The sequence below is a fragment of the Bos javanicus genome, chromosome 27 (genome assembly GCF_032452875.1).
Source record: "Bos javanicus breed banteng chromosome 27, ARS-OSU_banteng_1.0, whole genome shotgun sequence".
Taxonomy (NCBI): domain Eukaryota; kingdom Metazoa; phylum Chordata; class Mammalia; order Artiodactyla; family Bovidae; genus Bos; species Bos javanicus.
This window is the reverse complement of record NC_083894.1, coordinates 41,524,131-41,546,631: the sequence shown is the minus strand read 5'-3', so window position 1 is coordinate 41,546,631 and position 22,501 is coordinate 41,524,131. Positions and strand designations below refer to the sequence as shown.

Genomic DNA, 22,501 nt, shown 5'->3' with positions numbered 1-22,501 from the left:
CCGTATGTAAAAACACCAGGAGATTTGTTTTTGTTTATCCAGATCCTGTTTCCTGGAAATTTAGCTAAATGTCTTTCCTGGGTTTCCATTCATATATATATATGTATGTGTGTGTGTGTATAGTATATATGCACACATATATATTTATTCATATATATGCACATACATGGGCTTCCCTGGTGGCTCCAGGGTAAAGAATCTGCCTGCAGTGCAGGAGACCCGAGTTTGATCCCTGGGTCAGGAAGACCCCCCTGGAGGAGGGCATGGGACCCACTCCAGCATTCTTTCCTGGAGAATCCCATGGACAGAGGAGCCTGGGGGGCTACAGTCCATGGGGTCACAGTCAGACACGACTGAGCGACTCAGCAGCAGCAGCAATGTACACACACACATATTCATATGTGTACAGGCATATGAATATGTGTATAATGTATTTTTATACACATCCACACACCTCACAAACATGTGTGTGTATGTGTTTGTTGAAATGCAGTTTTGAACTGCATGGCTAATAAATTAATAAATTCTCCTTGGTCAATGCATTCTTCATAAAGTCCATCACACCGGTCTCTCCTGACCCTAATGCCACCTTAGTAACACAAAGCTCATCACTACAAACTGGAGGCCTCCACTGCTTCCAGCTGGCTGCAAAATCAGCTCCTCCAAAGCACCACCCTGACCGTGCCTCTCCAAAACGGAAAAGCCTTCAACAGCTGCCTGATTGTGACCAATCTTCTAGGTGCCTCCATTCCATTATGACCAGATCTCACTTGTGGATGCAAAGTACGTTTTCCAGCTCCATTTTTCAGATTCTTTTGCAACCAGGAGTTAGTAGATGAGACTGCAGGCAGAAACCATGAGGGGAAATTCAGAGAAAGTCTCCTAGAGAGTGAAACCAGCTGTTAATGGGTGCCTTTTGCCCCCCTCTTCCCATCTTCCCTGCTGCCTTGAATTTATGTGGGAGGGCTAGAAGTCTAGCAGCTATGATCACCCAGGAGGTAACCCTGAAGATAAAGTCATATGCTTGAGAACAGAAATTCAGAAAGATAGAAGGTACCTGAGTCCCTGATGGTAACAGAACCACCCCCACCTGCCCTGGAGAGAAAAATAAATTTTGTGTTTTTTTACTGTTATTTAAGATTTTTGGCAAAAGGCAGGCCCAACATAGTAGTTTGTTCTCTCTCCAATTCTAGCTATTTCTCTGCTCTGGCCAGTGTAATATGATGATCAGTTTTTTATTCTTCTTTTAAAATTTTATTCATTTTTTAATTGGAGGATAATTGCTTTACAAGATGGTGTTGGTTTCTGCCACACATCAACACCAACCGGCCATGGGTATACATATGTCCTTTCCCTCTTGAACGTCCCTCTCATTTTCCAATCCATTCCGCCCATCTGTTTTGTCACAGAGTACCAGATCGTCTTGGGACAAGAGCTTACAGATAGAAAGGTTTGCATTCGCACCTAGCCTGACCGCTACGACATCCTCAGGCCCTGTTCCTTATTCCTCCTGCTCAGTTACCTTGTCTGGAAACTGAGAAGAAGAATATGCACGTTAAAGGCTTTGCTGTTTTTCTTTCACCCAGTTTCTTGGTTGTTATTGGCCCCAAAGCATCAATAGAGACAATAACTGAGGGAGGGAGAAGGAGATAAAATTCAAACCAGGATATGTTCCCACTTGTTTACAGCCCTTGTCAGCAATTTAGGGGTCGAAAAGGTTCAGGTTGCTAAGTTTCAAAAGTCAGAGGGAAAAAATATCAACCAACTGGACTTCAGTTATTGATATTTTATGCATAACTGAAATCTGAGTAAACATATGTTGCATTTTCCAAACACCCCTTTCCCTGTAGATAAATGCATACATACATACACACACACAAAGATTTCAAGAACGTTGGCCCTGGGGGAATCACTTGTCCCAAGTCCCTGGAATGGAGAAGTCACACAATTCTTGGTATTTGCCATTTGGATAAATTAACTCATAATGAATGACTTGAAGAAACAGTTCCTTTTAAATGGCACTGAATTGCAAAGAAGCAAATTCTGCTCAGACTCTTCCATCCTGCAATTTCATTTCTGCTCTTATGCACATTAACCTAAATTGGCTGGATACAAATCTTGCTGAATTAAATTTGATTTGATGAGAACATTTGCGTGTCCGTGCAGGCAGAGTGCAGTATGTGTAGGTTTTTCAAATGTTATTTTAAATGTTCTTTGACGAATGATTCAGCTTTGCCATAACTTCAAGAGTGAACTAAATTTTTGGTCCTGCGGATACATCTTGTGAATGAACTAGATCATGGCCCTTTGCTGGGAAATCACTGAAGGAGCAGTTTGTTTTTTTCCTGAAGAAAGCCACACGGCCTCGGAGGCAAGAACACTGGACACAATGCACTCTCTGGACCACTCTGAGATTGGCTGAGCCCACGGACGCGGAGCCCAGGGATGAGGAGGGTCGACTGTACTACATCATCGTGTCGACTTGGGAGCATCGGGCACCTGTGGGTTTGGGTGTACCGGGGGACCAGGACTACGCTGTGCCTTTAAATCCTTGCTGCCTCTGCCTCCCGTGACCCTCTTACCATCACCCGACACTGTTTAAAACCTCCTGGCTCTTCTCAGTCCAGCTTTCTCATCCAGCTCTAACGGGCAGGCTTGGCCACTGGGTCATACCTTCCTGGGCCCAGGACACCAGCAAGCGTTTCAACCCAAATGATAACCTTCCATGTTACTGCCAGACTTTCTAAAACACACAAACAAAAACTCAAATAGACTTGGCTCCAAGTATTTCTGGGGGAGAAAAGCCCATTTTAAAGGATGCTTTATTCAGGTCACTAAAGGCCAGAATTCCAACCTCTCACCAGAAGTTCCACTCTGAAAAGATACAGAAGAAGGACTCTTGCATTTCACAGGTCCCCAAAGAGAATTCAGATGAAAGAGTAGAGGTTAAAAAATTATGGACAATTCCCTGAGCATTATCCACAGTCCATGTCCAAGAAATGCATGAATCAAGTATTGTACTTGGGACCTCAACCCCTAGAAATCCCCTACATTCTCCTTTAGCTGCATTACGGGCCAGAAGGTATTCAGGGGTTCTGTTGTCTGAAATTCTCTGAGGTTTTTTTTTTTTCTAGTTTTGGTAGTTATTGAACAAAGAAAGTGCTGGAAAAGCAGCGTGGCCTCTTGTCTTCTCCAACTTTGCATAATGACTATAAACCCCACTCAACAAAGAGTGCACGTGGCTTTAAGAAAGACCATCAGTATTTTCAGTATTTCAGGAAGTTCTCAGTAATTTTTTTGCTCTCAGCTAGTTTTGTTTTTGCTTCATTTTCCTTTGTTGCTTTCGTTTTTTAACAGAGGTAGACTTTACGTATGGCAAAAAGGAAACGGGTTTTGACAAGTGCCATGTAGCACACACGTCTATGAAGACAGACGTGTCTATCACCCCAGAAAATTCCCCGTGCCCCTGCCCAGCCAAGCTGGTCTCTCCCCAGGGTAACCACTATTTTGATTGCTATCATCACAGAATCATTGTGCCTTTTTCAGAACAAGGTAAAAATGGATGAATACAGTGTAGTTTTTAAGTGACTAATGTCTCATGTTTTAAGCATCTATAAAACACCTCTTGGCTTTCTTATCTGCAAATTGAGGGGCCTGCCCTGTGAAAACAGTGGGCAAGTCTTCTGAGGAGCTGCAGGTTTCCTGGGGGCCTGAGAAGCCACCTTGACTGGGGGTGGGTGGCATGCGAGCAGAAGCGTGGGCTTCTCTCCTCCCAGCAGAACAGCTGTACTTTTCCGTGTCTTACAAATTGCCTTTCACTGGAAGACTGCATTCAAGTGTTCTTTGTAAAAAAAAAAATTTTAAGTTGGAGAAGTGCAGGTCTAGCCGATTCTTACCGATCCCTCTCCCTGGAACATTCTATAAATTACAAATTGTGTTTCTGATATGAGAGCCGGGACTGGCCCCCTGGAGGGAAGGCTGGGAGACAGCGGCAGCCAGACGAGGGGCCCCCGGGGAGGCCAGGGCCCCGAGCTCTGTAATATTAGCACTGGCGACAATCAGATAGCACCACCCCAACCGAGGCGGCTGGACAATAGGCCAGAGGCGCTGGCGATGGCAGGCACAAAGACAGCATTCAGGAGGCCCGGCTCCACCGCCAGCCAGGGCTGCACAGACGCCACAGACCCCGGCCCAGCCGGAATGTCACCTCGCCGCCAGAAAGCCATCTTTCCTGGTTAGCTTTTAAACTGCTAAAAATAATAAACACAGAGAGGGAAGTGCTGACACGATCTTAACTGCGGAGACAAACTGAAACCGTTGTTATAATAACGTCAACAAACCGGGTTCCAAATGCCATCCAGCACTCCAAATATCAACAGTGGGGGACTGGAGGGAGGCTGGGAGACTTGTCCGTGTAGAAAGCGGGTCTTCACTGCACAGTTGCTTTCGTCTACCTGACTCGCTCCGACCCAGGGTAGAGATGTGATCCTTCTGCCTTCTTTAGCACTCAAGGAAGGGAGGTTGGAGGGAACTCTGGTTCTACATCCACCGTTTTCCCACATAACAAATGACAAGAGGGCTCCTTTCTCTCCGCTCCCAGTTATTACTTTTTTTCCCCAAGGGAATTCGAAGCATCCTTTTCTCCATTATGTTTATTTTTAACTGGCTGAATGCTTTGTATTTCTCCTCAATACCTACAGAGTTCAAAATTATCTTAAATAACAACACCAGCAATGCATAAGCAAGAAGATCATTCCCAGAATGCCGCAAAGTGACAATCATAAAATCACGAATCTGCAAACAAGCGCAACATCTGACCTGCCGATCCATGAGACCCCGTGTGGAACTTGGCACCCACGCAGGACGGCCAGTGGGAGGGAGACTGCAGATCTGGAAAAAGAGAAACATAAGAAGATAAACAAAAGTGTTTTTTTGTTTTAAAGTCCCCCAACATTTGCTTAATCCGCCACTGTTCTTCTATGTTTGAATAGGGTCTGGTTTCAGAGCTGTCTCTGATTTTGAATACATGCAAATAGACTTAGATAAAACCCCATTCCAAAGAGGAGCCGGTTTCAGAGAAAGGGACTTTAACACAAGGATTCTAATAACACATTTTGGGATGGGACAGGGTTTCTGAGTCCCAAGGACCTACTTTCCTGTGCACAGGATTCCCGGCCTTGGAAGAGGTCTAAAAGGCAAACGTGAACTTAATTTAGAACTTCTGTGCTAAACACTGTGCAGCTGGGTGTCAGAAGAAGGTCCCCAGGGTGGGTCCTAACACGCCCCAGCTGCGGCTGTGCCCCTGTGAGTCGGCAGGAGGCGGGGCCGAGAGGACCACGGAGATGCTGGATGGTGGCAAGTGCGGTGATGCTGGGGACACTTCCCCCGTGTCTTCTAAACAGATGAAAGAGAAACTAGGGCGTTTGCTCTCGCAAGAGATGACGCCTCCAGTGCCTGTCTGCACAGCAAGCGAGGGGCTGCTCTTCCAGTGACTGTGGGCCCATGGCTGTTGTTGTGAGGAGCTTAGAAATCACGGGGAAGCAGAGGTTGGCGAGGGCGAGACAAACATCTGGGTCCCCTCTACCCAGAATGGACCACGGACCTGTTATTATCCGCTCTTTTAAAAAAAGTCAAACAAAATGGAGCATAGGTAAATCTCCTTGACGACCTGCTCCAAGGTCAGACCACCAATTTGTTTGCATGTTTCCAGTAGGCTTTTTTTTTTTTTTCCTTTAAACACTTACAATATGAGTCCCCAGGACAAGGAACAGCGTTTGCGTGTATGGTATGAATCTAAGTACATGTATCTGTTGTTCTACATTTGGACTCAGTGTTATGTGTGTGACCTGACCATGTTGAGAGCGCTCTAGCTCAGTCTTAGCTCACTGCCTTTCCCCCAAGCACCATCAAAGCCGCTGTCATGGCATTAAACTGTGTGCTACTTATGTGTGTGTGTGTGCGTATGTAGGTGTGCGTGTGTAAGTTTTCTCGGCAACTCCACTCAGCTTCTCAAGATGCTGCTCTTTCTTCTATACTCTGGCTCCATGCAGAGTGAACATTAGGTGTGGTAAAAGGCAAAACGTTTGCTAAAAATTCATCTGCTTATTATAAATCTTCTTCCCTTTTCAATCAATATTAAGGAGTTGACAAGGCAGGAAGAAGTTTGTGTCTGTAACTGTTGTGGCTTTAAATGTGAGTAGATAGACAACCACTATCTTCAACACTAACACCTGAAAACAAACTTTGCCTTTGTATGAAAATAATATTGAATCTCAATTTATTTTTTGAGGGTATAAATCTGATTTGGATTTTAGAGAATATTTGTGAATCCAAGTTAGTGAAAACAAGCTAAACATTCTCAATAATTAATAACAACAATAAGCAATTTAATACATAACACTTCCTAAGCACGTTTTGTGGGCTGGGTTCGCTAATTTTCTCAGAATTTCATTTAATTTAATAATCACAATGCTTGTATGAGGTAGGCATTATTAATAACCCCATTGTTCACACGAGGAAAAGAGAGGCAGAGAAAGGTGTAAAATTTTGTCCAAAGGCAAATTGTGAAGCAGAGACTAGCTGGGACGCTCACTCAGGCAGTAAGATGTCAGGGGTCTCATTCTGAATTACTGAGAACAAGCTCAGGTTTAAAGATGAAAACAGCAGAGAGGAAAACTGGAGAACAGTGTCACTGAGGCGGCTTCCAAGTTTTGCTATAATACAAATGGACAGCATCTCTTTCATGGTGTGGTTCAAACCAAGAACAAACCAAATTAGAGTTCTCCAAGCAGACGAATTCAAAGCAATTTCCTAGTGATGAAGGAAATTTAAAGTAGCAAGGTCAAGCCCCAGACCTTTCCAACTTAAACAGTCTCATCTTTAATTCTTCTTCTCTTCAGAAAACAGGGAGCTGTGGATTTGCTCATGGCTCAAAGAAGGCATCCCGGTTTGTTTATACAAGATTCAAAGCAAAAATGAGAATCACTCCTTGGGACAACTTTAGCCCAGAATGTGTGTTCTTGACACGCTTTCAACTGGGACACAAATATATTAGCAGTGTGGTTATTTTGTACTTCCAAAAGATTCTTTTTTATAACTGATTCATATTTATGTTTGGAAGACATTTATTTCTGGGCATGAAACAGTTCATTTTGTTAAGCCATCTGACCTGAGGTAAGGTTGGCACCACTTCCCGTGACTGCTCCCAATTAATGCAAATTGAAGGTTAAAGGATAAATAAAGCTCCTTTAACTTGGTTTATTAATATGTTATTTATAAATGACTCTTTACTTGGTCTATTTTTTTTAGCCTATAAGTATGTACAAATGAACTCTAAAGAATGAACTAGAGAATACATAATGTGTATTTTATTGCAAAGTTTTCATTTAAAAAGGGTTACTCTTACAGCAGAAAATGAATATCATCTACCTCTCTATCTTTGTTCTCAGGTCTCCTGTCTGATCCCATAGAGCCTGATATTGACCAACTCCATTGCATTCATGGCGCATCCTCAGCCCTACCTGCCCTTTGGAGCTCCTCTTCCCAAAGAGGTTGGGTCCTGCCTCCTTTAAGTTTGGTTTTGGTCATGTGACTTGCTTCAGCCAATGGCATGTTAGCAAGTATGCTCATGGAGAAGTTTGGAAAAGTTCTTGCTACGTTTATGTGCTTTCTTTGCTCCTCTGTAACTGCCATGAGAACGCACCGGGGCTAGCCTGTCATGCCTGAGAAACACAGGATGGAGTTGACTCATGCCTCAACCAAGACCATTCTAGACCAGCCTAGAGCAGCCAAGCCCCATACATAGGAGCGCACCCAAGATGCTCAGAACCACTCAGCCGGCCCCAGATGTCCAGGAACAAGGGCAGCCCTGCTTTTTTTTGTTTGTTTGTTTGACTTATAAATTCAAATTCCAACAATTGACTTCTCATATGCTTTATATCTTTCATTTGCATCTGTTAGTAAGCCTTCTCAGTTCCTCTCTTACCGGTTATCGTATAATCATAAAAAGGGAGTGAATGCATAAAGTCTAGCAAAAAATCAATCCCTTAGGCTTGTTGTCCTTCTTATCCTCCAGTTCAGGTCCTGCCCTCGGGGGCAGCCTCTCAGTCACACCTGGGCCCCCCTGTGATGGACAGGACGCTACACAAGGCATTCACTGGCACAGAGAGCTCCATCTACAGGAATATCTGAGAGTCAGAGCAGACACTGCGCTTGAAGGTTAGAAAGGGCCTGAATAGACAGAAAAGGATGTTTAGGGAGCAAGAGCCGTGGAAGCAAAGTGCACGAACCACGGAGGGAGGGAGCAAGTGTTCTGGTTAGACTCAGAGGTTGTGTATTTGGGAGGAAGACGCAGAGAAGGAAGAAAGGCAAAAAAGCTGCAAAGGTGAGAACTGGAAAGAGCTGGGACCACTGAAAAGAAAGGATAATTATGTGATGTTTGTGACCCCATGGACTGTAGCCCGCCAGGCTCCTCCGTCCATGAGATTTTCCAGGCAAGAACACTGGAGTGGGTTGCCATTTCCTTCTCCAATTATGTGATGTAACAGGTGCTAATTATCCCATATATAAATGTGTCAATCTACCATGTTACACACCTTACATTGACACAATGTTATATGCCAAATACATTTTGCTAAAAATAAAAAAAGAGCTTGGAGCCCAATCCAAGCAGATTTGACTTCTTTCTGTTCTGAAGGCAATGGGGAAATGAATTGGTTCTAAGCAGAGAGCGAATATGACCCAAATGTGTGTTAGAAATGTTACTCTGATAAAACCTATGGGGTAGATGGGAGGGAGAGAAACAGATGAGGGGTTTGTAATTCAGCACAGATCTCAGGGAGCTCACAGCCTTCCTGAGCACATTGACGGGAGTCTGTGTAGACTTTCAGTTTTCCTAGAAATAGGACAGAGCTTTCACATGGTTTTCAAAGGAGCCCATGACCCTTGACCTTATCAAACACTGTAAACTCCAGAAGCAGGGCATGATCTAGAGAGCAGGGTCACAACCGCACCAGTGGCAATGGGAATGGAAAGGGGCAAACAGGCATAAACATGCGTCAGGCATTACCGCACATAATCTATTAACAGATGGATAGGAAGAGAAACGAAACAAGAGCAGTGAAGTATAATGAATAATGTAAATGAAGTATAATGTATAAAAATACTGAATCACTGTGCCGCACACCTGAAACTGATACAATATTGCAAATCAAGTATAATTAATTAAAAAAAAGGGAACAGAGGAAAAAAAAAGGTTTAATTCTGGGCTATTTCCACCTGCTGTTCGTTTCTGCTCCCAGTGAAATGGAGGAAGCAACTCATGTTTCCAAGATCCATAAAGAGCTCCTAGGTTAAAAATTTCAAAGACAAACACAAGGTATGGATGTCACTGCTGTCCCCTTCCCATGCCATCACAGATACTACTAATCAAACCCAAACTTTCCATCCTGCCAGTCCAAACACCATCCCCACACCCCTCTCAACTAGCTCCCTTCCGAGGCAGCCACTGTTTTTTCTAGAATGATTATCTTTATTTACAGCATTCACTTTCTTTGGTTCCATAAGGAGGAAGCACCAATGAATGGATGTACTTAACATAAAGTATTAATACTAACAGGACCTGTATATACATATTTATATGCATATCTCCCACATATGGGAAACTTACACACAATCAGGTCACCTGCTAGATCTTATTCAAGTTCTTGAGTTCACTTAATGTTAACTCAAAGCAATTAAATATACATTTGAATGAAGCTGAATTAGGGGGGAAATTTTGGTATGCGTGAAAACTTACTCTATTATTAAATAATCATAGTAGAAGTTGAAAATTAGCACATGTCATCATAATCAACTGCTAGTGATCCCCCTGTCTGGTGAAGTCTCAGGCAAGTGGGTATGTAATGTTACCAAAAGCCGTCCTTCTATCAAAGTATGATGGGTTGGTCGGTATTTGAAAATCACTAGAGCAGTTTTCTAATTTTGGGTGTTTTCCATACGACATTTGAGGTGTCATTATCAGTTGCCTTCTACATGGGACCATAATAAAGACAGATTAGGATAAGCCAAGCTTTTTCTACTTGTACTTTTGATCAACAAGAAGGTAATTGCTATCTATATGAACACGAAGACTCCCTGTTCCCTTGAACCCCAAACCCCACAGTTTAATCTGTTCAATTCCAAAGATACACCTTTTAGAAACTTGTGTATATATAAAAATATTCCAAGAAAAAAAAATCTCTAGTGTAAAAAATTTCCAGCAGTAATTATTTGATCATGACCCACAATAAGAAGCTTGTCCTAATCTGTAACACATGTCCGTATATTCGGACGTGTCACAGGTGGCGCTAGTGGTAAAGAACCTGCCTGCCAGGAAATGCAAGACACTCAGGTTCAATCCCGGGGTCAGGGGTCCTCTGGAGGAGGGAATGGCAGCCCACTCCAGTGTTCTTGCCTGAAGTAGCCATGGACACAGGAGCCTGGTGGGCTACAGTCCATAGGACAGAAAAGAGTCAGATACGACGGAAGTAACGTAGCACGCACACGCACACGCACACGCACATCCAGCTAAAACGAAAGGTCCGTAAGATCATATTCTTGCTCATGTGGTGTATTTGGATATTTTCTATTTCATTAACGCTATCCTATTCTTTATAATATACTATTTCATTAAAGAAAAATTACTAATAACCTACTAAATTGATTTCCTTACCCACAAATAGGGCCCAACCCACAGTGTAAAAGGCACTACTGTAGCAAAATAAAGTACCCCGACTTCATTCACCAATGTAAACATATCCACAAAAGATCAATCCTGGGCAACTTAGCAGGAAAAAAAAATCTCTTGGCTCTCTGTCTAGTATCCTGGATGAAACTAAGGTTTGCTGAGCCAATTTTTGTACTTGGTGGTTGACAATGACTGAGAACTGAAAGGCAGAGATCAAATCCTCTCTCCTTCTCAACACATCTCTTCCGCTGGGTCATTTGTACCGTGCAAGTATCAAGCTATTCAATTTTGCTGTCATTTACTGTTCTTTTTCCAACAGCAATGGAAACGCAGGATCGGCTTACTGTCTCCTCTCTTCAGTAGAATTCAATTATTCTCTCTCCTGCCCCTTTGAACAAAGATGGCATTCATCCCTCTGGAAAACCACCCCCAGGGGATCTGCAAACAAAGCCTGGCAGGAAAACCACTACCCACGAAGGAGCAACAGCAGAACCGAGTGTTGAGGATGTCTGTCTGGATTACAGACCAGAACGAACTTTGTAATGATTCTTTTGACCAAGGGCACATGGTTGGAATTGGAGCAACATAATTAACTGTAAAGACAAACTGTAAGAGGACATATGCCTCCAAATTCAGTGGCAGCTACCCCCCAAAAAATCTATTTCTTAAAAGATTAAAAACGATTTCCTCTTTCTAAAAGGAAAAAAGCAAACAAGGACTACAGAATCATCACATAGGAGAATCCTTAGAGGCTTTCTTGCCAGTCCTCTGGTGCCAGAATATTCTTTCTTACCTGTGACTTCTTTGACTTTCACCCACGTACTGCGTGCTCTTTCCCACACATCTAGCTAGTAAAATGCTAGTGAGGGCATCAAAAGCCTGAAGTTTTTCACTTCCACATTCTTTTATTCAGCACTTCTTCTTCTTTGAATTTATCTTATATAAATGGTTATGGATATATATCTTATCTTATATAAATGATTATGGATATATATCATTTATATATATATATATATATATATATATATATACATACACACACATTCACACACATGAAGCCTCAGTGACAAAGATGCTCATGTAATGTTATCTATAATGGCAAAGAGCTCAAAGAATATACAATTAATTGCTAAAGTGGTCATCTTTGAGTGGCGGGTTATTGGGATTCAAATTTTATTCTATATGCTGTTACTTCACTTGTGTCCGACTCTTTGTGACCCCATGGACCTGCCAGGCTCCTCTGTCCATGGGATTCTCTAGGCAAGAATACTGGAGTGGTATGCAGTGGGTATTGCTATTTCCTTCTCCAGGGGATCTTCCCGACCCAGGGATCAAACCGGGGTCTCCCGCATTACAGGCAGATTCTTTACCAACTGAGCTATGAGGGAAGCCCATTTATTCTGTATACCTATATTTTCCAAATTTTCCCAAATAAAGACAAAGGAATTGAAAAGAACACATCTGTGCTTGTTCTTATTACTGAGACACTGGTGAATCTCCAGGCACAAGTATGATCAGGCTCTGAGACACTATAATATCTCATAAAACTGAATATCTATCTATATATGTGTGTATATACACACATATATATTTATGAACAGCAATTTCATCCTCAAACTCAACAGAGGTGCATACACATATTCACCAAAAGATCTATACAAAAATGTCCATAGCTGTACTTCTCATAGCCCAAGCTGGAAACAATTAAAATATTCATCCTCCAGTAGAAAGGATATATGCCCACAATGAAATATAAATCACAAATGATGGAATGCCTCACAAACATAATATTAAGCAAAAACAAGTCAGACATAAAGAGTACATTCTACATGATCCCCTTACATAAAACTCAAAAATAGCAAAACTAATCTGTAGTTTTAGAACTCAGGAAAGTTCGGTCTTTGGGGGCAGAAACTGAGGGGGAAGAGGGACAGTTTATTCTTCCTGTCAGTGCTCAATCTCATGATGTGAACGGTGGCTGGCTACGGGGGTGCCTGTACTTTGTGAAAATGTATCAGGTAGTGTGAGGATGACTTGTATACTTAGTTGCAAAACAATGAGTCCCTGGAACCATTTTCCTGAGGAATGGATGCATGCATTTTACAGTATGTTTTAATGGAACGCATGTTCATTTTGCTTCAAAAATAAGTTTATTTATGAGACTTTAATAAATAGCTCATGTTTCCCACTCAGCAGTCATAAAAACATTGACATACACGGTAAAAAGCCGTGATTGGACCTAAAGTACACATGGGATAATTTCAGACATCCCGTGGAGTGTAGAGCAATGCTGTCACTTATGTGACATGGAAAGAAACAGCCTTAAATCACCAGAGTCTTCTGTAAAGAGGTTGTTTAGCATGTTATTAATTTTTCCTTTTTGTAAAGAATAGCAAAAAAATTTGTGTGTGTGTGCATAGCTGCAGGAAATGACCAGCAAAATTTGTATAATGGTTCCCTCTTACCACTGGCTTCTAGAAAACTCAGCCCTAAATTTTGGTTTTCAAACTTTGTTTTTACTATGGCCACAGTAAGAAACACGCTTTATATCATAACCCAAGATACATATACACACATACATTTGTTAACATACAATTTGGCAAATAATACCCTTACTTTGGGTAATATCCTCTGACATTTTCTATTCTAGCCCTTCATATCCTATTCCATTAAAAATTGTGACCACTCACTTAAATGATTTCATGGACCAAGGCTGCCACTGAATTGGAAAAATATTACAATTATGTAAAGTTTAAAAATAAAATACAATTAGGAAAAAAAAAAAAAAGAAAAATATTTTCTAGAGTTCCTGGCAAATATAAAAAGTTACTGAATATATAATGGTATACACTTGCATATCAACCAAATCTCCAGCTCATTATTGGTGTCTATCTCTGTTTTCTTTTGCTTTTTGCTTTTTCTTATCCTTCATAACTTATGTTAACTTATTCTAGTATATGGATCTTTTTAAGCTATCATCTTTTCCAGAACAAGCTCCCCGAACTGCTTTCAAAGTCACATGATAATCAGTCAAGACAGAACCAGGACAGGAAGGTCCTCCCAAGGCAGCAGGGCCTGCTCCTCTGGGAACAGGAAGCACACTTCCTGTAGGACAGACACTTTCGGTGGCCACTGCAACACTCTCTGCAGAGAGGGCACGTGGTGACGGGGACCACGTGACGGGAGCTCACCTCTAACTTTCCAGGGAACAATAGACACTCTTGCTTTCCATGAAGTTCTCCTGCATTTCCGACAGCTGGGAGAGAGCGAGCCGGCTCGTTCCAAGAAATACAAAGGCACTTTAGAAAGAGGAACAAAGGGTTCTACAGTTGACAGTGAAGAACCGCATGAGCATCTCTGCATCTCTGTGATAAAGGAGTTCACGCTCTTGAGTTCCCTTTATCTCTCTTTTCAGGGTGTAAAGTCCTTCTCAGGTCATCGAAGTGGTGTGTCTACAGGAGAACGAGCAGCATGTTGGGAGGAGCCAGTCCAGGCATGTGGGAAGAAACTTTATCTTTCTAACCCGGGGAACACATTTTGCCTTAATAAAACTTAAAAAAGAAAAAAATATTCTCTCAGGTCCTATCAAACAAAACTTTCCCTGCACAAGGTTCTTGTATCACTTTTGGGCAAGCTGCCATCTTGGCTTATCCTCCACGCCCCAAAGAAAGAAAAATATGTTTTGGGCCAGAGCACCAAGGTTCAGTTTGGTAGTGCTGTTTTTGTGAGGACAACATTGTGGGCTAAAGAGGGGTGTGAATATGACTGGTCCTTTCCCTTTAGCAAAAAAAAAGGATCCTGAGGAATCTAACAGGGCTGAGACGGCTTAATTCTTTCCTAGGACGTGGGGCCTAGGCTTAGTTTCTGCTTTCACTCCAAGAGACCATGGATGTTCCCAAGGAAATAACCAAACATGCAAACTAAGATTTACATGCACGGGTTCCACAGAAGTATTTGTCTTATTGGCATGAAGTCAGAAGCAGTCCTTAAGTTCCAGGCTGGCAGGAAGACTTTTAAAATTTAGTATTGTGCAATCATTAAAACTAATTCTTAACAACGTGAGAAATAACCACAATAAAACGTTCAATGTAAAAAGCAAGATGAAAACTACAGATAACAAACCATGTTAAAGCATGTATGCATTACATTTGCACAGAAAAAGACTTGGAAAAAACACTCCAAAATATTAAGAGGAGCTACAAACACTGGCTAGTGAAATCAAGAGTGAACATTAAATTTATTTTTTATTCTTATTTCTTAGTTATCATTTATATCTTTTTACTTATTTATCTCTTATTTATTATTATCTCTTTTTTCCCCAATATTTCCATTATACACATGGATTGCTTTTACAACTAGATAAAAGCCATTGTAAAAAATGTAATTGATGTATTTCTTTATAAATTCTAAATGGTTTTTAAACGATTGTAATTTGTTCATTCACTGACTCATAAATATCTGGAAACTTTGTTCCTTTTCTTTTGACTCATGACAACTTCAGGAGTTAAATTTCTAACTTAACACGGAGAACAGAAAGACCGGATGCCTCAGAGAATCTTACGCAAAGACAAAAAAGAGCGAAACAGGTTCTTACCCTCTGAACGTATTTGTATGAAGGAAAACCAGCTTAAAAGACCTGGTTTTTCTAATGTATATCTTTTTCATGTGGATTGTGTGGACCAACTTAATACTGTAGCTTATTAATAATATTAAGGCTTTAGATGACCCATCTGCAAGCCCACCCAGTTAATGTAAATGTCACACACACGCATGAATTCCCTTGGCAGACTTCCCCAGCCTTACAGCAACTGATGTCGTCCAGCTGGCTAAGGCAAAAGCGAGCAACAGAGTAATCTCTGTGTGTGTGTGCTCAGTCGCTCAGTCGTGTCCGACTCTGTGCGACCCCATGGACTGTAGCCCACCAGGCTCCTCTGTCCATGGGATTGTCCAGGCAAGAATACTGGAGTGGGCTGCCATTTCTTCCTCCAGGGGATCTTCCCCACCCAGAGATCAAACCTGGGTCTCCAGCATCTCCTGCATTGAAAGGCTGATTCTTTACCATGGTGCCACCTGGGACTCCCAGAGTAATCTCTACACTATTTGAAAAGGAAATGAAGGCAGTTCCAAAACCTGAGGCTGCCGCCCTCGAGCCTGGGTCACGGGACAGTCACTGTGAGTTCAGCCAGCCCACCAGCTCAGGATGGGAGACCATGTTGCACTGGCAGATTCAGAGAGAAAACAACACGTTAATCTGTTTCCTCATTTGTTTCTCTGACTTTGTATATTTGACAAATAATTCCATATGGCCAAAAAGAAAACTTCCATAAAATCTTGTTCCTAGCAAGCCACCTGACCAATTAAGAGATTTTCTCTTTCATTCCTTAATTGAGCTAAAATAAAACTGAATAAAGCAAGTGCATGAAGCAAACTGTAAGTACAGATGCTCTGGCAACAAAGCGACCCCAATCCCTCTCTAAACTCTGCTGAAATTTTAAAGCCAGTTTCTCAGTAACGTGGATGGGGTATCTCCTACAGTTTGGCAGCCGATGCCCTGCTCTTGATTAAAGTTCCTAAATAAAAAGTGTTCAAGAAGTTTCCAGTGCTATCACAGACTGGATAGAAGCTTGTTTACTTTGGAAAAACAAGAGGCATAAAGGGTTACTGGGACCTATCCATTCGGTTTTCTAGTTTGTAGTGGTAAAGTATACTTTCTTTTAATGGTTTTTCCAGTAGTCATGTATGGCTGTGAGAACTGGACCAAAGAAGGCTGAGTGCCCAAGAATTCATGCTTTTGAACTGTGGTTTGGAGAAGACTCTTGAGAGTCCGTTGGACAGTAAGGAGACCAAACCAGTCCATCCTAAAGGAAATCTGTCCTGAATAATCATTGGAAGGGCTGATGCTGAAGCTGAAACTCCAATATTTTGGCCACCTGATGTGAAGAACTGACTCATTTGAAAAGACCCTGATGCTGGGAAAGATTGAAGGTGGGAGGAGAAGGGGACGACAGAGGATGAGATGGTTGGATGGCATCACTGACTTGATGGACATGAATTTGAGTAAACTCTGGGAGTTGGTGATGGACAGGGAAGCCTGGAGTGATGCAGTCCATGGGTCACAAAAAGTTGGACACGACTGAGCAACTGAACAACACCAAACTTTCTGACACCTTGAGGCCTTCTCCAGTCCTCAGGCAGAGACATTCGCTACTGACTTTGGAACAGACACCCTGGGGTGGCTGGTGGAGGCGGAGGTGGGGGTGGGAAGAGAAGGGTGTCTGAACGGAAGAGGAGGGGGAACGTGGTTGTGTTCTGTCCGGGTTTCCGCTCTCAGAGAAGGGGTTTTAGTGTCTGTGAGTAAGCGTGAAGAAATCCACACTTCCAAGCTGTATGGAGACCTCAGTTTGGAACCAAGATTATGACCCCTCCCACCCCCAGCTGTGAAGGCTCTCCTGGGCCCCCATCCCCCACGGCCCCACCCCAGGCAGCTCCCTGCTCTGGGTGCTCCGGCTGGTTCTCGGTGACTCTGGACAGAGGAGATCAGAAAAGGCTCATGATGTAAGGGGGAAGGGTTTCTTCACAGGTACACACGGATACACATCATCATGAGGACTCAAATATAGGAGAGAAATAAAAGCTCTTCCGCAGAGTAGAATGCCAGCTAATACAGAAGGAGCAATGGAGTCAGAAAACCATCAATGGATGTTAAAACTAGTGGCTGAAAATTTGAGGAGGAAAATGGCACTTGTATTGTCTTGGGTGCTTCCTCCCAAGTAACATACTAATTCCAAACAGGAGAGTAGTATCCTTGCACGGGGAACCTGGCCGACAACACTTCGGCTGAGTGATGGGGACCAGCATCACCACCGGTGCAGCGAACTGGCCTCACGTGTCCCGAGAAGGACACGAGGTTGCTACTGTGGTCTCCCTTCCAAACAGGCACCACCCGAATCCAACATCGAGGAAACGTGAGAGATCCAATTCTGCAGAAGAATTGGTCTGTATCTTTCCAAAACATCAAGAAACACGAAGAAAGCCTGAGGACCTGTTTCGGAGTACAGAGACAGGACCACTAAATGCAACAGGAGATTGTGGAACAAATCTCGACCGAGAAAAACATTGCTACCAGGAAGACTACCGGACAATTGACAGAATCAGAATACGGAATGTTGATTAGATAACAGTATCATATCAACACTGAACTTCCTGGGCTTGATAACCACACTGCGGTGCTGTAAGAGACGGCCCTTGTTCTTAGAAAATACACACCGAAAAAAAAAAAAAAAGAAAATACACGCCGAAGCAGCTAAGAACGAGGGCAAAAGAGACAGCAGGGTGGGGAACAGAGATCTGATGATAGGAAACCAGTCTTTTCTCCACCCTGGAACTCCTCCCAGGACTCTCAGAGACTGGGGCCTGCTGCAGGGGGCCGGGGGGTGGTCAACGGGAAGTAAAGCCCAGAACATTCCAGTAAAGGGAGAAAGGGTGTGTCCAACAGGGTCACACCAACACAGAGACACCTAAAACACACACACACCCAACACGTACACACACACCCCACATACACACACCACACACACACACAGACACCCACATACATACACACCACACACACACCCCCCCCCACATACACACACACACCACACACACCCCGTCACACATCAGATATACACACACCCTGCATACACACACCACATAAACACACACCCCCCCACACACACCATTCTCACACCCCACACACACATCGCTGACAAATCCTGCATACACACCCGAAACACACACACTCACACCCCACACATACATCAGATGCACACACACCACACACACCCCCATATATACACACACCACACACACCACATACACACACACACCACACACTCACACCCCCTCACACATCAGATACACACACACCCCGCATACACACACCACATAAACACACACCCCACACACACACACCACTCTCACACCCCCACACACACCACACACACACTGCATACACACACCCTGAATATACACACCCCACATACACACATCCTATACACATACACACACACACCACACACACACCCCACATACACACCACACACTCACACCCCCCAAGCACATTGCTGACATCCTGCATACACACACACCCTCAATACACACACGCACCATGTATACCCTGAATATACACACCCCACATACACACACCTTGCATACACACACTATACACACACACACACACCCACAGATATATACACACCACATACTCACACCCCACACACATCGCTGACACACCCTGCATATACAAACACACACCCCAAATACACACACACCATACACACCCTGCACGCACTCACCCTGCACACACACACCACACACGCTGCACACACACACACTATACACACACACACACATCACACACACACCGCATACACTCCCACCATGCCCCACGGCACAGGGCCCACACACACGCAAACACAGGCCCGAATGAAGGACAGCCTAGGGCTTTGGGGAGTTTCTATACACTCAGCCATGTTAATGTCTGCAGGAGTCCGGCTGACCCTGGAAACCCCTGAACGTCAGCGCTGTGCCTGGTATTGCACTGCTGCTTTCTGGACTGAGGGCAATAGTTCCTGTAAGTTCCTCTCCTCGGCTGTCTGCTTGTTTGTTCTGAGAGCTGGCTTGAAGGCGCAGCTCTGGTGACAGCCGTCCCAGAAGCGTGTGACCTCAGTGGCTTCCCAAGCTGCCTCCCCGCTGGGCTCCCTGTCTGTCCGCTCTCGCCTCTCTCCCCACTGCAGGGGAAGACACCCTGCCTGCCTGGGAAGACACCCTGCCTGCCTGGGCAGACTGTGTGGGGCTCTGTTTAGACTAGGTTGTACGGGAATCCTTCTCTAAAGCACGCCCTGTGGAAATACAGACACGTCCCAGAGAAGCAGTCCGAGAAGAGGGTACATGGCAGAGATGACAGGACCTGAAACTTCCTCCAGACACATCACCATAAGCCTTAACGTAGTCAATAATTTAAGTACCAGCGAATCTAGACTCCGGAGGTTTCTTGTTAAAGTGCAGATTCTGGCCCAGTAAGTCTAAGTGGAGCCTGAGGTTCTGCATTTCTCACCAGGACCTGCCAACTCCGCCCACCTGCTTCTCAAAGACCGCGGTCCTGGTCGCCTCTGACGTCAGCACCCGACACTAGGGCAGTGCGGCACGCTTACGTCTGTTTCTAAAGACGAGAAAACTGAAGCTCAGTGTGACCAAATCACTTTGCCAAGGTGACAAGGCAAGCAGATAAAAGGTAAAATTTAAACTCCAGCCTCTCCCACCAGATCACCCTGCTCCAGGGTCCTGTCCCCTATCCTCACCCAGGTTCCCAAGAGAACAGCCGCCCTCATGGGTGCCAGGAGGGGGACTGCTGAGCTGATGGCAGTCTCAGCCACGTGGGCAGCAACTGAGTCCCTGAGCTTTTGGACAGTTAAAATAGTTTCTTCAGTGTTTAGAAGAGGCTATCAGCAAGTTGTTGTTCAGTCCTCAGTCATGTCCGACTCTTTGCAACCCCATGGACTGCAGCACACCAGACTTTCCTGTCCTTCAGTATCTCCCTGAGCTTGCTCAAACTCATATCTATTGAGTCGGTGATGCCATCCAACCATCTCATCCTCTGTTGTCTCCTACTCCTCCTGCCTTCAATCTTTCCCAGATCAGGGTCTGTTCCAATGAGTTGGCTCTTCCCATCAGGTGGCCAAAGTATTGGAGTTTCAGCTTCAGCACCAGTCCTTCTGATGAATACTCAGGGTTGATTTCATTTAGGATTGCCTGGTTTGATCTCCGTGTTGTCCAAGGAACTCTCAAGAGTCTTCTCCAACACCACAATTTGAAAGCATCAATTCTTCAGCACTCAGCCTTTTTTATGACCCAACTCGCACATCCACACATGACTACAGCAAAACCCATAGCTTTGACTAGACGGACGTTTGTTGGAAAGTGACGTCTCTGCTTTTTAATGCTCTGTCTAGGTTTGTCAAAGCTTTTCTTCCAAGGAACAAGCATCTTTTAATTACATGGCAGCAGTCACCATCTGCAGTGATTTTGGAGGCCAAGAAAATAAAAACTGTCACTGTTTCCTCATTTTCCCCCTATCTGTTTACAATGAAGTGATGGGACCAGATGCCATGATCTTAGTTTTTTGAATGTCGAGTTTTAAGCCAGGTTTTCCACTCTCCTCTTTCACCCTTATAAAAAGGCTCTTTACTTCCTGTTACCTTTCTGCATTAGAGTGGTATCATCTACATATCTGAAGTTGTTGATGTTTCTCCTGGCAATCTTGATTCCAGTTTGTGAGTCATCCAGCCCAGCATTTCACATGATGTTCTCTGCATAGAAGTTAAATAAGCAGTGTGACAAAAAAGCCTCGACATACTCCTTTCTCAATTTGGAACCAGTCTGTTGTTTCATGTCTGGTTCTAACTGTTGCTTCTTGATCTGCATATAGGTTTCTTAGGAGATGGGTAAGGTGGTCTGGTATTCCCATCTCTTAAAGAATTTTCCATAGTTTATTGTGATCCATATAGTCAAAGGTTTTTAGTCAGTCAATGAAGCAGATGTTTTTCTGGAATTCCTTGCTTTTTCTTGATCCAATGCAATTTGATCTCTGGTTCCTCTGCCTTTTCTAAATCTAGTTTGTATATATGGAAGTTCTCAGTTCACATGTTGCTGAAACCTAACTTGAAGGAATTTGAGCATTACCTTCCTAGCATGTGAAATGAACTCAATTGGATGGTAGTTTGAACACAGAAAGTTATAAATACATAATTTTCAGAGAATAAGATATAGTTTAAAGCTAACCCTATTGAGTGATCAATTTTCTGACTGTGTTATAGTGTTACTGTGCTTTTTTCTTAAAGCGCTAGCTTCGTTATTTGATAATCAGTGTTGTACATATCCTACCTTCTGTGAGCACACTTAAATACAGTAAAATTTTGGAGAACTAGAGATTTGGAGTGTCACAGACTGTACCTCCAAGTATCCCTCTCCATCTCTCCATATCCTAAAAAATCCCTGTTGATTACACTGCATATATTCTTGATCTTTTCTGGGTCATGCATCCCTTGGGTCCCTTGGGGAATCTAATATGGGAAATTCTGTGGTTGCTGTTGCTTTGCTTTGTTCCCAGAAGGCACTCTTCTGGAAGGTGCTTTCCAGAAGGTGCACAGTTCTACAGACAGTCCTAGGAGGTTTATGGACCTCTTGAAATCCTCTATGGGCTCCTATGATAAGAATATGTGGTATCCAATCTGTAGGAGGGGGCCTGCTGCTGCTGCTGCTAAGTTGCTTCAGTCGTGTCCAACTCTGTGCAACCCTATAGACGGCAGCCTACCAGGCTCCCCCATCCCTGGGATTCTCCAGGCAAGAACACTGGAGCGGGTTGCCATTTCCTTCTCCAATGCATGAAAGTGAAAAGTGAAAGTGAAGTCACTCAGTTGTGTCCGATTCTTAGCGACCCCATGGACTACAGCCCACCAGGCTCCTCTGTCCATGGGATTTTCCAGGCAAGAGTACTGGAGTGGGGTGCCATTGCCTTCTCCGTAGGATCCCATAAAATTTGTCCTCCAGAAATGGTAACCATGGGTCCACCCACACTTTCTAGAGGGATGCCTAAAGGAACAGTCCTTTCTTGCTTGCTTTTCAAACACCTGAACTCCTACTACTGCTGAGGTAAGCAAATTCTTTTGCAACTCAGCCAACACCTTGGAGTTTCCCTGGTTACTCGGTGGTAAAAACAACACACACATACAAACA

At 43.6% G+C, this 22,501-nt stretch overlaps 1 protein-coding gene across 7 annotated transcripts in view; it reads right to left on the bottom strand.

Moving 5' to 3' along the window:
• THRB (thyroid hormone receptor beta) overlaps positions 1–22,501 on the bottom strand; it is a 439,443-nt gene that overhangs the window by 244,724 nt on the left and 172,218 nt on the right. For all 7 annotated transcript variants that reach the window (XM_061404702.1, XM_061404699.1, XM_061404700.1 and 4 more), the window contains exon 2: positions 4,819–4,890. The gene's annotated coding sequence lies outside the window, so the exon portion shown is untranslated. The remainder of the gene's footprint in view (positions 1–4,818; positions 4,891–22,501) is intronic.